This window comes from Manis javanica, chromosome 2, assembly GCF_040802235.1.
Source record: "Manis javanica isolate MJ-LG chromosome 2, MJ_LKY, whole genome shotgun sequence".
NCBI classification, from domain to species: domain Eukaryota; kingdom Metazoa; phylum Chordata; class Mammalia; order Pholidota; family Manidae; genus Manis; species Manis javanica.
In genome coordinates this window covers 57,936,915-57,950,113 of record NC_133157.1, presented here as the reverse complement: position 1 = coordinate 57,950,113, position 13,199 = coordinate 57,936,915, and the positions used below count along the sequence as shown (strand labels likewise).

At 35.2% G+C, this 13,199-nt stretch overlaps 1 protein-coding gene across 1 annotated transcript in view; it reads right to left on the bottom strand.

Moving 5' to 3' along the window:
• Positions 1-13,199, bottom strand: part of PTPRD (protein tyrosine phosphatase receptor type D) — a 2,165,650-nt gene that overhangs the window by 770,371 nt on the left and 1,382,080 nt on the right. Inside the window, exon 7 of the mRNA XM_073228519.1 lies at positions 4,307-4,371. The gene's annotated coding sequence lies outside the window, so the exon portion shown is untranslated. The remainder of the gene's footprint in view (positions 1-4,306; positions 4,372-13,199) is intronic.

Here is a 13,199-nt window from a genome sequence, read left to right as displayed (position 1 = left end):
AGGCACCCTTTTAGACGTGAGGAAAACAGAGATGAGTAAGACAGACACTCCTTTCAAAAAATTTACAATCTGGACACTTAAGGAAGGAAATTGGAAGGAAAACAGAAGCCTTATACTTTTGTCATTCAGTTAGATGGCTTTGGTTCTCTTATTTCAAAGCAATCAGGGATCATCAAGACATAATGGCAGTTGTCTGTGGAGTTCCACCCGGGTTCACATTCTGATAATCCTGCAACTACATGTGTGACTTTGGGCAAAACTAGCTCTCAGATCCCTTACCGGAACATGGAGATAACTGAAGTCTAATTAAAGTATAAACTCTTACAACTCAACAACAACAAAAAGCAACAAATCATCCAGTTAAAAAATGGGCAGAGGACCTGAATAGATATTTTTCCAAATAGATCCAGATGGCCAGCAGGCACATGGAAAGATACTCAATATCACTAATCATCAGGGAAATGCAAATCAAAACCACAATGAGATATCACTCTCACACCAGCCAGAATAGCTACCATCCAAAGACAAGAAACAACGAGTGCAGTGAAGATGTGGGGGAAAGGGACCCCCTCCTACACTGTTGGTGGGGATGTAAATTGGGGCAGCCACTATAGAAAAGGGAGGTTCTCCCAAAATATTCAAGATAGAAATACCATACAACCAAGTAATTTTACTTCTGGGTATTTTGCCAAAGACAACAAAATCACTCATTAGAAAAGATGCATGCAACTTTATATTTATCACAGCATTATTTACAATATCCAAGATATGAATGCAACTCAAGTGTTCATCGATAGATGAATGCATAAAGATGTGGTATATATATATATTATCGCTTATAAGTATAATCACTTATATGTAAAATCTAATATAGAATCAATGGTAACTACACTGATTGTGGTGAGCATTTTGTTATGTATGTAATTGTTGAATACTATGTTGTACACCTGAAATCAATATAATATTGTGTGTCAACTATATGTCAATAAAAAAGTTAAATATGTTTAGGGAATAAAGGATAGTTAAGGGATATACTATATATATATATATATATATATAATATTATTCGGTCATAAAATAATGAAATCTTGCCATTTGCAACAACATAGATTGACCTAGAGGGTATTTTGCTAAGTAAAATAAATGAGACAAAGAAAGACAATACCATGTGATTTCACTTATATGTAGAATCTAAAAAATAAACAGAAATAGACTCATACATAAAGAGAACAAACTGGTGATTGCCCTAGGGGAGAGGCAGGGCTGTGGTTGAAATAAGCAAAGGGAATAAAGAGGTACCAACTTCCAATTATTATAAAGTAAAAGTCACAGGGATGAAATGTATGGCATAAGTATATAGTCAATAACATTCTAATAACTTTGTATTGTGATTGATGGTAACTACACTGATTTTGGTGAGCATTTTGTAATGTATGTAATTGTTGAATACTATGTTGTACACCTGAAATCAATATAATATTGTGTATCAACTATATGTCAATAAAAAACAGTTAAATATGTTTAGGGAATAAAGGATAGTTAAGGGATAAATAAGAAGACTGTCTTTTCTTTGGCAAGATTAATAAGTTCAACATTTTGTAATATGTTAGAGGTAGATGCCTGCATTCAAGGCTGATGATATAACATTCATGGACTACAAAGGGAAAGAGAAATTTCTAAGACCATGCCCTACAGCAACATTGCCAGTGAGCTAGTGATCTCAGACAAATGGAGAAGATAATTTGGGACACAGTACTCAAATGATGCCCTAAATAAATTGTCCTGGGCTTCCCCCATTTGTTTGTAAAATGTCTTATATTTGTGCAGACAATATGAAGAAGGCAGGATTCAAAAGAACTAGGTAGATTTATTAAGTGGCAGAAAAGCTCTAACATCCATTAGAATGTGTAAACATTAATCCGAAAAAAAAAACTTTCAGGTCTGGCTCACAGTACTGTCTATGACAGAGTGGAAATATTTGAAGATTTTAAAGTCAGAAAGGTTGAGCTTTGCATTCTTGCTCTAACTCTCATTAGCTGTGAGCGATCTTACCCTCCTTGAACCACTGGTTTGTTTCATCTGTAACAGGGAGAAAAGAGGATAATGTGTACAGCGCTTCACTTTATGCTCAGCGCATCCGAAGGGCTGAATTACTAGCATTCATAATAATCATTGCTGTTTTTCCTTTTATTTAATTTCTGTGAGATTTATTTAATTTATTTTATTTTATTTATTTAATTTCCTTTTATTTAATTTCGGTGAGATGAAGATGGTTACCATATTTTGTTTCTATTTTTACTCATCTTGGCAATACAGGTACACCAAAAATGCATTAGATCTGTATTTTATAGAAGAGGTAGTTCGTTATATTCTTTCTGACCATGAGTGTGGTCAGAAGTATCTATTCTATTTCTAGAAGGTGAACTTCTAAAATACTTGTATTCCACATTTCCACTTTCAAATACACTTTTACATGGGTGGATAAGTTCTCAATACTCCGAGTTTCAATGAAAAGATGACACAGACTTTCCTATCTACCCCCCCACTATATGTCAGGTACTGTTCTAAAGCACTTTTCACATATGGTCTCATTTAATCTTCACAATAGCCTGAAAAGTAACTATTATTATCCCCAATTTACAGATGAGAATTCTCAGACACACAGACTTGAATAATTTGCCTGAGATCCAACAATCTGTAAGTAGCAGAGAACCTAGGCAAGTCTAGATTTAGAATCTCTGCAATTTACCCCTTATAATGGATTTGTTCTGAAGAAGTGTATCACAAATGGAGGTTTATCTGAGATATTTCTATTGGTACTAGCTCAAAGAGAAATAGAACTTAAAAAAAATAGAAACATAATAATGTCTTATTAGTTCTATAAGAGTATGAACTTTAGATTCCCAAACGACCGTTTTATAAAATTCATTCTGGAACATAATGTGCTCAGAAAATGGGGACTGATGGTGTACCAATTACTGAGCCATACAGCACAGTGATTCATATCACACATATCATAGGGGAGTCATAAACAAAGACACACGGGAATTCAGATGAAGACTAGGGAAATTCAAGACAGCTTTGTGAGATGAATATTAATATATAAAACACAAGTAATGAGGAACCAAAGGGGAAACAGGCTGAGAGCCTGAAATACATTTACTACAAAGTCCAGCTCTCTTTCTTAATTCTCATCTAATTTGACTTCAATGGTATCTTTGTTTTGGAAGGACCTTTGTGTTTATAGAGATTTTTTTTCTTAAGTCATAAGAAGCATCAACCCCAAAATGAAGTTTGCAGGAAACATAGGAGGTGGTATTCTTTCCTTTAAGCTGAGCATAAAATATTTTCAGCAGAGAAGAGAGAGAAGAGCATTTGAGCATGCTAAAGAACTTTTAAACTGTTTAAGCTTTATTTACAAAATTTGTGGTTAGAAACATCAATTAAAAATAATAGAAGTTTATCTTACAATTCACCGTATATTTATACTAGCTAATAATTTTAAATGGTAAACCAATAGATTAAATATGCTAGAGAGAGAACACAGGAATTTTTATTTCAAAAAATTATCTTTTAAGATTCAGATACACTATTGAGCTGCAATGGGAAAGAAAAATACTGTACTTCATAGAGGATTTTATCAGGAAGCATTATGATAGATAAAATGTTAGAGAAAAGATATAAAAGGTAACAAAGCTGTGTTAATAGCAAAAATTTTGTTGCAAAGTAGTGAGAACTGAATGCATTACATGATAACCTGATATTGTTTAACAGAGATTAGACATTTAAAAAATTGCTAATCTATTTGCTAATCTGTTTTCTCACTTTATTCCCTCATTAACAATAAATAGTTTTGTAGCTTCCAGAACCACAATAAACTATGTAGGCGAGATCACTGCCGAGAGCTAATAATTTCATAGCATAGGAGCTCAATTCAATCAACATTTAAATCTATAGGCATCTGCTGCTCTTGTTCAAAACTTTAACCCATTAGATTTCCCACACACTTTAAACTAATGTCATCCATGAAACCAGAACTGAAAACTGACAGATCATTTTCTGGTTATTCCATTGTTTTGAGTATGTTGTAATTTTATTTATAAAATAAAAAATCATCATCCATAATAAAGAACAACTTAATCTGGGTATATTTTATAAGAGGATATCACGTGAGTAGAATATAACATCCAATTATTTCATCCATCCAACTTAACCAATATTTGTTGAGTGTCAACTATATACCAGGTACTATATTAGGTACCGGCACCCAAAGACAGGAACAAGTTAAGATGTTTTGTGGGCTCACCTTATGTTAGCCAGTGTAGATAATTTCAGACACAGTTCCTGGCCTCAAGAAGTTCAGAAACTAATCTGAAAGACAGAAATTGAAATTATTTAGAAAAATATTTCAAACCCTCAATTGCCTTTAAGATATTACATTTTTTCCATCTCTTTTTTAAAGGTGGTTTCAGACAGGCAAGAGAAAAGGCAAGAGGAGAAATGAGTAGCATCGAGTTTATGTGCTATAATCTTTAATTTTAATGCCAAAAATCATTCTGTAAAGCAGAGAATACTGACTTAAAATTGAATTAAAATTTTGAATTGAGACTAACATGTCTAACATAAAATGGCTAAACTGCCTTCTTACAACATCTAGTTCAAGTCTACTGAATGTCTGTCTTTGCTGATTCCCAGAAATTACATAATGCATTTCAAAGTTTCCCTCCTTTGGCTTTTACGGACCTGGATGCCACCTAAGTTGTTAAACTTTCAAAGCCAAATTAAAGAAAGTTCCTCTCTGTCCTACTCATCCTGGGACAAGCCAGCATGGAAGAATCCTAAATCTTCTAAGTACTGCATTTATGTGAAAGAGTCTCATTAATTTCTTAAAATCCACACCACTGAAACATATGAAAAAGCACTTTGTCTATTCCTCAATAGAATAATTTTGCAAGGTTTAACGTCTATCCTAATGATTTTCTTGTTCATTTTCAGAATTGCTTCCTTCTGTCCAGATAACTTTCTTCTAGCTCTTTTTCACATGTTCAATTCTTACTCCTCCTTCAGTTGCCAGGGAAGCTGTTATCTTATGCAGAAATCTTTCCTCTATATCCTGCTCTCCACCTATTGTCACACAGATGTGTCTCCTAGATGTTCCAACAGCTCTGTGTACTTCCTTTCTCATCTTATTACATTACTTGGTGTCACAGAATCTGGCTAGCTGTTCACCAAATCATTTCCCTGTTCTTGTTATGGAACCAGATGATATTTTACAGATAGATGTGACCATGTGGCTGAATTCTTCACAATGGAGTAAAGCTAGATATAAATTATGCTGCTATCAGACCTGGCCTTCATCTCGTACATGATCCTTTATTCTGTGTTCCCTATCAGTTAGAATCTCTAAGGACCTAGAAGAGGAAAAATCCACAAGAGAGGAAGAGCTTGGTCCTCCATCCACAGTTTTCAGGAACACCCCTCACCCCCATTAATTATGTCTTTTCACATTAGAGTGTTACAAAGACGACCATCCCTCACCTCACCCTGACTAGGAACATCTATTAACATTGGAGTTTTTGTAAATGAGAATTAAACTTCAGTTTCTTACACCACTAAAATATCGGATGTTAGAGTACTTAGCTTACCCAGACATCCCCATTAGAATATAAATTACATTACCCCCAGAGACTGGTTTGTTTGTTCCAGGTTTTAGCTGAGCCCCTGACACTGTATATGGCACATAATGACCACTCTTTCTATTTTTGTAATGGATTGAATTCTATATGATAAAATGCACTATGAAAATATATGGGAATTATTATTCTAAGTACAGTTATTCCTTTGGTAAGAAATACAAGGCTTCATTGACCAAGGCTTCAAAATACCTTTTGTAAACACCTTAAAGGTAAAATCCGATTTTGCTTAGAAGTTCAAAGCAAGTGGCAACCTCAAAATCTTCTTGCAAAATTGTTTCTGTAGGCTGCTATATGCAGTTTTTGGTAAGATGGTGAGAGCACTGCAAAATCTTAGTCTGTTACTTAAAAGTAACAGAATCAAAAGCCCCTTGCTGCAGTGACAATGATTTGGAATGTCCTTTCCATCCCCACCGGGGTTATAACACCAATGGAAAGAAAATGAAAGGTAATCTTCTTTCCTTTTCAAAACAATAACCAATCACAGAACCAAGGCCTTCTGCTCTTCTCACAGTACAATGAAATAGCTTTTGAAATTAAGACAAAAATAGAGACATCTGACAAGCATTACCAAGTCTCGGTCTGCATGCCTCCACGTGTTTATTGCTGACACATCTTTCTCCCCCTTCTTCCGACAGTCAAAACACTGTGTGCACTGATTCCTTTAGAGCAACCACCTCTTTGAGGCCACTTCCAAAAGGTCTCTTCATAAATCTCATCCATCTGTCTCTTTACTATCATCTACTTGCTGGTTAAATTTAGTCCTGCTCAGCAGAATCTAACTTTCGGGTTCATATTTCCATTACTTGCAGCCCTATTTAAGTAAGGAGAACATAGACGAGATGGTCAGATTGCCTTGCTACCATTTGGAAGAATTAAAAGGAAAATGAACAAGAAAATCATTAGGATAGACGTTAAGATACGCAAGTGCCTTTTAACCTGAAGTAAAAATCCTCAGGCACTGTTCGACAACGCATGTAGAGAATTTCTGAATGGCATCTTTAGGCTAGATCTTACGGTAGCTTTAATCGATTTGTAGTTCATTCACTTCATTGTTAATATGTAATTTACCTTGGCAAAGCACTTTTGTCTTTAGTGTCAGGCAAAAGCACACTGGATTTAGGAGCTGCAGCCATTTCTTAAAGTTTTCATATACATAAGACTACTCTTCTGTTTCCCAGGCCTTCAGAAAGCTACTTTTCCTTCCAGAATACAACTATCAACCTAAAACCTGTCGAGGTAGTAGAGGAAACAATAGAAAGTATCTAATACTTGCTACAAATATAAAAAAGTCAATTTTTCTAAGTCCACTTTAGTGTTTAGGTCAACTGAGCTTCCTACTGTGGTCAAACTGCAGATTATTATGACTCAATTTTGTTTTCTTTTCTCAAGATTGAGGAAGAATGGATCATGAATTCTCATAAGCAGGAGAAAATGGATTTTCAGCCGTTGGCTCAGCCAAGCAAGCTCCAGCTCATGGAACATGCCTGACGCTGTTGGATGAGTGGGTAAAGCCAGCAAGAAGGGAGCTGGTGTCGTGGTTTGGGACCCTTCATTTCCATGCTGCCTGGCAAAGTTCTGACTGATTGTTGTTTCTGAGGAAACTGTAAGAGCCAAAGTCAGTAACTTTGAAGAGCAGAACTGTCTATGGTGAGGTATAGTCTGGACTGGTACAGGTTTAGTATTTACAAATGTACACAGGAAATGGATGTAATAGGTTGTGAAGGTTTCTATTTACTTGGGTCATAAACCCAATTCTTGTTGTTTTACCAAGAAATAACAAACATCTCATTGAAAGCTTTCCATTAAGTTTGTTTTATATCAAAAGCATGTCATCTTTTATGTTTTAAATGGAATTAGCTAGGATTAACTCATGTATATTTTACATTCTGACCCATAAAACTACTTTGGGCTTCCTCACAAAATATATATACATACATAATTTATATTTACTATATGGTACCCCTTCTGTTATAGTGTGAAAATTTCAAGGTTCATTAATGGCTCATGACTCTGTGTAACAAGCATAGTTTTAATTAAAACCTGAAAATCTAAAAAGAATTTATTTCAACAGAAAAGCTTCAATTTCATTTATATGCTATATTGTGATGCTTTCTACACTTCTATTTAAATTAGAAAAGAGTTTACCTCATATGAAGTTTTCTTTGGCTGCTAACCCTATTCTAAAGCACACACACACACACAACCACCACCTCACAACCTGATTTTGAAAATAGTATGTCAATTTAAATCAATTGTACATCAGTACAATCAACTGTGACCCTTTAATTTAAAATTCCATAGGAAGGATATTTCATTAGGAAACATCCATTCTCTATTTCAAAATGTTTGCACAGGTTTTCCTTTAGCCATATTTTTCATTTTCATAGATTCAAGTTCATACTAGAAAAACAACACTAGTAGCAAAAATTCAGGAACAAAATTTGAAATACCTAAAGGAACCTGTCTGGCAAAACTGTCAAGTCCCTCCTGAACATGCAGATCACACAGTAGAAAAGCAGGATAGATGAGGACAAGATTATGTTTTGTCAAACTTGTTAGGTCTCCTAAGTGACATATCATTGCTTGTTTTTTCTTCCTTTCTTCCTTCCTCCCTGCCTTTTGCTTTTTTCTTTTGTTCTTTTCCGAATGCCACCTCATTATATATATATATACAGTTTTTATATAGTGAATAGTTTAGAGTTTTGTCAACTGAACACCACCACCACCAACAAATGCTGCCTCAAACCACATTGTAACTAACAATAACTTAGGAAAAATATTGTACAATGATAAAGGTTACTGGAATGTAATATTTTCATGATACATATGAGCAGGATATACAAACTGGGAAATTCATTATGCCTCCCATCACTAAAGAATGAGAGTTTTTGATTTTATGTGTCCACATGGTCCCTTTAATAAAACAAGCAGACCTTCTTGGAAGCCCGGGTACTTTTTAAACTATTTTCTAAGTCAAAGTACAGTGAACGTACAGAAAACTGCATAAACAATGGATCATACAAAAGCAAACAGCAGGGCAACCACCACCCATGTCAAAATACGGACCATTTCTAGAGCTACAGAGACCTCATGCTCCCTCCCAATCCCATTTCTCCTTCTTCATCAAAGGTAAACAAACATTATCATGATTTCTAACCCTGTAGTTTAGATCTGCCTTGAACATTATATAAATATACTCTTAGGTTACAGATTACTTTGTGTCTGGTTTCTTAGCAGTGTGTTTACTGGTTTCATTCATTTGTCAAATATCATCTGACTATAACCACACTATATATCAATTCCATAATTGATGGATGTTGGGTCGCTTCTAGTTTAGAGCAATTACAATTAATGCTGTAATAAAGATCTTTGTAAATATTTCTTGATACATATGTTGTATATAATGAAGAGTGGAATTGCTGGATCATCTGGGATGCATTTGTTCAACTTCAGTAGATAATGTCAAAAGCTTCCCAAAGTGGTTGTATTAAGTATAATCCCCTGAAATATGCAAGTGCTCCTGCTGTCCCATGTCTTCTCCAGTGCTTGGTAGGGGTATTTGCTTTGAGAGTTTAGGTTAGACCAGTGAAAGAAGAGAGAGGGAGTGAAAGCTTGAAGTGGATAAGGGAGGACCTCTGACCCTGGTTTCAGTTGACTGATATGAGAGTAAGGGTTGCGCTGTGTGAGTAGTGAAGACTTGAAGGTCATAGCCAAGGATTCTCCCTGAAGTAAAGGGACTCATACAAGGCTGGAGAGTTGAATGGAGAGCATGGTAATCTGTGGAATTATGAGGATGTAAATCAACCCAGCAACAGATTTTCAAAATTTCAAAATTGCAGAAGTGCAAAATAAATTGTATGTGTGTAGGGGGATTGCGGGAGACTGAAATCTTTTTGAAAGTAAGTAAACAAAAACAGTATATAAAATGGGAAGAGTGTCCTATAGCATCTTACTATGCTGATGGACAGTGACTTCAATGGTGTGTGTGTGTGATGGGGGACTTGATAATATGGGCGAATAACGACAATGTTGCTCATGTGAAACCTTCATAAGACTGTATATCAACAATACCTTACTAAAAAAAATGGGAACGATATCTTTATACATGAGCATCATTAGAAATGTCCAGGGTGGCAGATTAATGATGAAAAATATGACAAGAGTAGAAGCTTGCCATGAAGAACTGATTAAATAGACTGATTTTATGTCAGTCTATTTAAACTACATTTTATTCTTTTTGTGATAAGTTTGAACATACTGTGTCTCAGAAGGGATGGGAATACAATTCCACTATATTTTTGATATGGGAATTTCCCATAGGTATTTATTGAACCATTTTAGTAAGTGATTGCTTTAGAAAGTAATTATTTTATAATTATCCTATAGAAGTTGCTTCTGAAAAATATCCTCTAGAGAAGGAATAACCATAGATTTTTATAGTTGAGTGAGGTCTTGGGCAACATCTAATTAAACCTTCTCATTTCACAGATGAGGAAGTCTAGGTGCACAGTTGCCCAGTTACTTGTTCAGGCTAAGGCAGTAGTTAACTGCATATGCAGAAGAATTGGAGCTTTTCACCTAGAAGATAACCATCATCAATTAATTTTATTAAAGAAACGTTGAGACATTTCTTGACTTTCTTCACCTGGTCTATTTCTACACATCTATCAGAACTCATCAGAGTTTATCTAGTCCTCTCTCATCTCCTCTCTCCTCAAATCTGCATTGAATGCTTCTACTATGTCTTAAGTGACACTTTATAAGGATTTCTACTTTCAAAGTATTTATATACATATCTCTTTGCCCACTATGTTGAAAAATCAGAAGGTAGGAATGGCTCTTTTCTCTGATTTTAGTCCTTAGCATTTTGTGCAAGCCAGGTGTGCAAAAGAACTTGGTATTTGTGGGATGATTTAAGCATACTAAAATTGAGTTCATAATCATTTTGATATTATATCTAGACAGAGGTGAAATATATAATTTTATCCATTCTCATTATGTTAGCTTTTTGGGTTGTTCATTCATATTTCTGTTTCTCTTTTCAGGCACAAGGTAGAAATATATTTCTTTATGCCCTTAAAATTAATGTGGCTCTGTTATTTGAGAAGTCACTCATGCCATTCTCAAGTAGAAATCTTTAACAGCCAGTGACCAATTTATTCCTCCCTCCCTCCAGCCCCAGTGATCTTGGACACTCTCTGAGTGAGGACAACATGAGAAGAATCCTTAGCCAACCCATGACGGATGTGCAGTCTGACTGAGAAATAAAACTCCATTGTTAGAAGACCCTGGGATTCTACTGCCAAGGTTTCCAACCAAGTGCTACCGCAGTGTAACCTAGCATGTCCTGATTTATTGTAAAAGGATGAGACTTTGGGGACTCAGAGAAAGTGAGCCTTCTTTTGTATGTGGAAGGCACATTAACCTTTGGGGACCAAAGGCTAGATTGTGGTCAAGAGCTTCTAAAATGGATCTCAAAGAAGCCATCTCCTGGCATTTGTGCACTTGTGTAATTCCCTCTCCTTGCGTGTGCATTAGACTTAATGACTTGTTTCTAATGAAAAGAATGCTGCAAAAGTGATGGGATATTGTTAAAGAAATTAGATTTTAGAAGACTGTGACTTCCTGCTTACTCATCTTCTTTCATTCTTTTTTCCTTAGAGTCCTCAGTCTAGAGAAAGTGAGCTGCCATGGAGTAGACCTAATGACCTATGTGATAAGGGATTACCAGCTCTGCTTTATATCTGAGCATACCTTCGGCTTGTTAACAGTCACTGAATGAGCTGACAGTGGATCTTCTGAGCACTGACAAAAGCTACGTTGGTATACTAGCAAGAGCATCCTCTTCCATTTAGGCCTTGACCCCAATCCTGGCTGATACCTTGATTTCAGTCTAACAAGAGATCCTGAGCCAGAGGTACTGAGCTACACCATAGAAATTATGAGATAATAAATATTTATTGTTTTAAGCTGCTATGTTTTTGGGATAATATCGTACTGACCAATAGGTAACAAACACACTTTTTATTTTCCTAAGTATACTGTGCCAATGGGGCAAACGCATTTCACATTGTGTCAATGGTCCCTGATAAAAACCCTATCTGAAGTTGAAGTCAATGTTTTGATTCTTTACTGTAGCACTGTAATATGGTTATACCTTACAAGTGGATATATGAACCCAAGGCAATATAAGAATCAAATTCATATTTTAGTTGTTTGAATCAATTAATTATATCAAAATATACAGATGTGAATAAGGATTTCTAAATGTAAGTAAGATAATATAAACAATAGTAGTCATCAGGTTGTACAATTCTAGGAAATTAGGTCTCGTGGATATCTTTGATTTTTGTAGATAATAAAAAACTTGATTTGTACATTAAGGAGAAACATGAGTTATATTAGGCCATTTTCATGTTGCCCCAATATAAACTGACTTATACTTTAATAGCTAACCCAATTTTTGTACTGCTTCTGAAAAAGTTATCAAAATATGATCAAAGGAGTACAGGGACAGTGTGAGACTAGTGCTTTCAGGCTGTTCTAAATCATCTTAATCTAAAAATGAGGGCATGGTACCTACACTTTCCCCATAGCTGTTCAATATCAGGAATCCAGGACATGTCTGCTCAGTAAATCAGAGAGTTAATGTTAAATTCTATCTACCAAAGATGAAAAAAACAAAACAAAACAGTGCTGTAAGAAAAAAAAAAGTATTTGAGAGAAAATCAAGAATGTAGTTCTCATATGAAAAAATTAATTTATATGCTGAAAAATCTTTCATTAGCAACCTTAGAACAATATAGCACAGCTTTAGCCCCAAAAGAAGGACACTGCCTAGATACTCGCATAATAAAAGACTTGCAAGACATGTATCTTAGTTATGAAAGGTTTTCATAGGTGAGTACAATTGTTTTCACTTGTCTGAAGTCTACCTGTTTCTATCCCACCAGGAATTCCTGATGAATGCTGTATTTTCTGTGGAAGCAACAATTCATAATTTCCCTTTATTCTTGTTTGTTACTACAAAAGACTCAGTCTCCAGGGGTTCTAAGATGATGAGACAAAGAATAAAACAAATAAAGAGTCTGTTAAATGTCTGCCTGAAACCACCAGAGCTGCACATTTAATATGAAAGACTCTTCAAAACCAATAATGAAATAATCATCTTTTTTGCAAGACTGATAAGAAAATGATGGCTAGATGTAGATTTGGGGGAACTAATTTACACTGGAGGAGGGAAGAAGGGGAAGAAGAGTAACTACAGAAAATCAACTGTTAATATCAGAGACGGCAGAGAAGTTACAAGATAAGCTGCAGCATATATTCCTCCAGCTAGAATATGGCAATCATTTCTCTGAGAAGCAAAGCTGATAAGACCCCCTCCTCACCAACAGGCAATCATTTTGCATTTTATATTATTTGAAAAGAGCTTATTTCCTTTTGAATGCAACCAGATTGATTCACATTTACCTGTCAACAAAATGTTCTATTCCTCTGTTT